Genomic DNA, 3509 nt, shown 5'->3' with positions numbered 1-3509 from the left:
TGGAAAGGAAAGCTAGTGCCTTCCCAAATCCGTGATGCTCACTTATCTGGGGCACAGTCAGGTGCTAATGCACTCCCTGGCTTTTCTCTATACCTACAGGTGTTAGATGACAAGAAGTCATTAAATCCTTGCAAATCAGGGCATCACTCCCAGGAGCCCTGACAGGAAGCCTGCCAGTTCACTTTGAAGCCGAAGCATTTATTAGTACTTGTCCAAGAGCCACTGTGTGTGGTTAGCACTCACTGTAGCTGTAAGTCACAGCGAGGAATCCCCTGCCACCCCCACCACGCTCCCCATATGAAGAGGGAAGCAGAAGCATAATATATTCACTCAGCTGTTGCTGAGGAGTCATGGTCCTCTGCTGATACAATTTTCCTTGTGGGCAAAGAGGGAAATCCATCCATAGGTGGAATACTGCAATTTCAGAAAAGAAACATCACTCTATGATGTTGCACATGTCGACATGATTAGGGACCAGTTTTACTACGTCTTTGGAACAGCTTTTATTGCTTTTAAACAGCACTTAAGTCCAGCTTATCAAGATATTCCCCTTCCTCATAATAATTTCTTTTTAAATTTTATTTATTTTTATTTTTGATGATGTTTTACATAGTTGACCAGAGTGGGAAGGGTGGAGGACTAAGGGGAAGTGGGTGAGACTATTGTTTCCAAATTTTATCTTTCTTCCTCCGCTATCTTGGGGAATGGGGGAGTTTGGGGCAGATTAGGGGAGAGGCCACACCCAGCCTCCCAATCTCCCTTGTACCCGAGGACGGGGAATGGACACCCAATGTCGTCTCAGGGTCCCTGATGTGAGGTATGCTTCGAGGGTTCCAATCAATTGAAATACTGTCAGTCTTGCCAAACCACGGATGAGAAAATCGTTCCAAGGTTCATCCACTGACATAGTCTACCTGAGTCTCTATTCATCCAGATATTTGCTGTCAATGGCTGGCTTGGGTAGTTGACCAATTTGTCCCGCTCTCCCTCTTCTGCTATGGTACCGCACATCCTTTGCAGGTCACAGTAGACTGACATACCATCCATGTGCAGCTGGGCATGCCAGTTGCTGCTCTGTCTTATGCGCTGAGAAGGCCCATTTCTGACACATGCACCCCATGGTCAAACCGCAGATCCTACGATTCTCAGCACTGTTAGAGTTCTGAATCCAGCAGTTCCATTGGGAGGTTTACACAGGGCCCTTTGGCTGAGGTGGTTGCAGACTCTTGTGTGTGCTTGCCAGTACAGGGTCTGGCTCAGTTTGTCACCCACTTCAGCCCACAAAACACACATTGGTAGTTGAAATTGCTGGTTCAGTTCTATCTCCAGCCCTGATTCTTACATGAAACAATGGATGCTGCAGCCCAGCCCTGCCCTGTGCACCACACACTCATTTTCACATACACCAGCAGGAACTGCAATCTCATTGGAGTGACCTCCAGTAACCCCCACTAGGCCCATCCCCTGCCCTGATTCTGTGCTTGCCAGTATGTGCAGCAGACGGCCTAGTCTGTCCCACATTCCATTCAGCTCTCATAAGCATTGAAGCCTAGCTGAACCTAACTGACCTCCCCACCCCCACTATCCATCCCACTCTCAAGCTGGCGGGTGCCACCACATATCCAGTCTGGTCCATCCCAGCCCTGGTTCTCATGCTCACTAGTGGAAGTTGCAACCCATCAGAGAGGTGTGCACAATTTCCCACCTGGGCCCGCTTCCAGCCCCAGATCTGCACTCTCCAGGTGATTTTGCAGTCTGCCTTGGCAGGACTTGCTGTCAAACCCAACGCTTGTTATCTGATGCTGTGGCAAAGCCCAACCAGCCTGCACTTACTCTGAATCATGCCTGCACCAGTGGATAGATTTGGTTAGCCTAACCTGGTTCTCCCACTAACTCAGTTCACATGCAAGCAAACAGGTGTTGCAGCCCTTCCCCAACCTGGTTTGTCCCCGGTTCCAGGACTCACACGCACCAGTGGGAGCAGTGGCACAGCAGGAGAGACCCCCCCCATGGCTCCCCTATCAGGCTGGCACCACTCCCACTCCTGCAGGTCTAAAGTGTACTGGTGGGTGTTGTGGTCCAGTGTGACATGACACGCTTCACCTCAGCATTTGCTGGTGGGTGCTGCAGTCTGGCCCAGCCTGGTCTGGCCCAGCCTGGTCTGCCCCCAGTTGCTGGTGAGTTTTACAGCCAGCCCCCAGTCCCAGTCCTAAATGTGGAATTGCTGGTATTGCACCCTGACCTGGCCTGTCCTGTACCCTGTCCTGGTTTTCAGATCTGCCAGTGTGTTATGAACTGACCCAGCCTTGCCTGCCCCAACATCTGACTCACAGGCATCCTGGCAGGTACAGGAACCTGGCCTATTCTGGGCTGCTCCCAGCCTTGGTTCTTAAGCTCACTTGGGTTCCACAAGCTCCTCTATCAGTTATGGACCTGATTGGTGGCATGGCCCAGCCTAACACTACCTGTTCCCTGTTTTGATTCTTACTGGCGGGTACTGTGACATAGCCCTGCCAGACTAGCCCCCAGCCCTAGCTTTGGTGGTCAGGGTGATCCATGCTAATAAACCCAGATTAAGTCTCTTTCTTGAGTTGGTGCATCATTCCATAAAGTTCCTCCAGCATCCCCCTCCAAATCGCTTGGTCTCAGACCCTAACTTACCTTTGAGTATAGTGATCTTGCTGGTGGAAGTCCCTCAAAAATCATTCCTTAGCTGCAAAATACTCTCTCAGCAATCTTCCCTCCCACACATCTCTTTATCCCCTTCCCTAATCAATCCATGGACTAAGCATGTAGGGAAATCCCCTGGCTCATTCCACCTGCCTGGATGTGAGCCTCCAGGTTTCCACATGTCCCCACCAGCAGCATCCTCCAGACCCCCCACAAGTACACAAGCCAGCAAGCTTGCACCCCCAGGTCCCCATGAGCATGCTGCCTGGGCCCATGCTGTACATAACCCTTAATAATGTCAAAGATACACTATCTCCACCTCCTTCTAAATCTGTAGCCAGAATGATAATTTAAGTATGTTTATTGTCTCCTTCCTTCCTTTCTTTCCTGCCATTTCTTTCATTCCTTTCAGCAAGACAGGTATACAGACATCCATTGGTTCATGTCCTAAATGATCACAATAGCTATGACTGGACAACAGCCAAAGTTGGGCCTGGGAACTCAACTAAATTCTCTTATGTGGATGCCAAGAACTCAATTATCCATGCCACCACAACTGACTTTGAAGATTTACATTGGCAGGAAGCTAGAATCAGGAAATAGAACCTAGAATCAAACTTTGGCGCTCCACTACAGGACTTGAGAATCATAAACACTACCTTAACTACTACACCGAATACCCTCTCCTTATTTATTTTATGATTCTTTTTATTTCCATTCTCAAGCTATTTGCTAAGCATTTTCATGAGTGAGAAATGATAATGATGTTGATGTTGAAGAACTGTGATTCTGTGGTGGTTTTAGTAATCCTTTTAAGGATCACAAACCAAGTTTTGGGT

Source organism: Ochotona princeps, chromosome 12 (genome assembly GCF_030435755.1).
Source record: "Ochotona princeps isolate mOchPri1 chromosome 12, mOchPri1.hap1, whole genome shotgun sequence".
Classification (NCBI taxonomy): Eukaryota; Metazoa; Chordata; class Mammalia; order Lagomorpha; family Ochotonidae; genus Ochotona; species Ochotona princeps.
The sequence above is the reverse complement of the archived record's forward strand: the minus strand, read 5'-3'. Positions refer to the sequence as shown.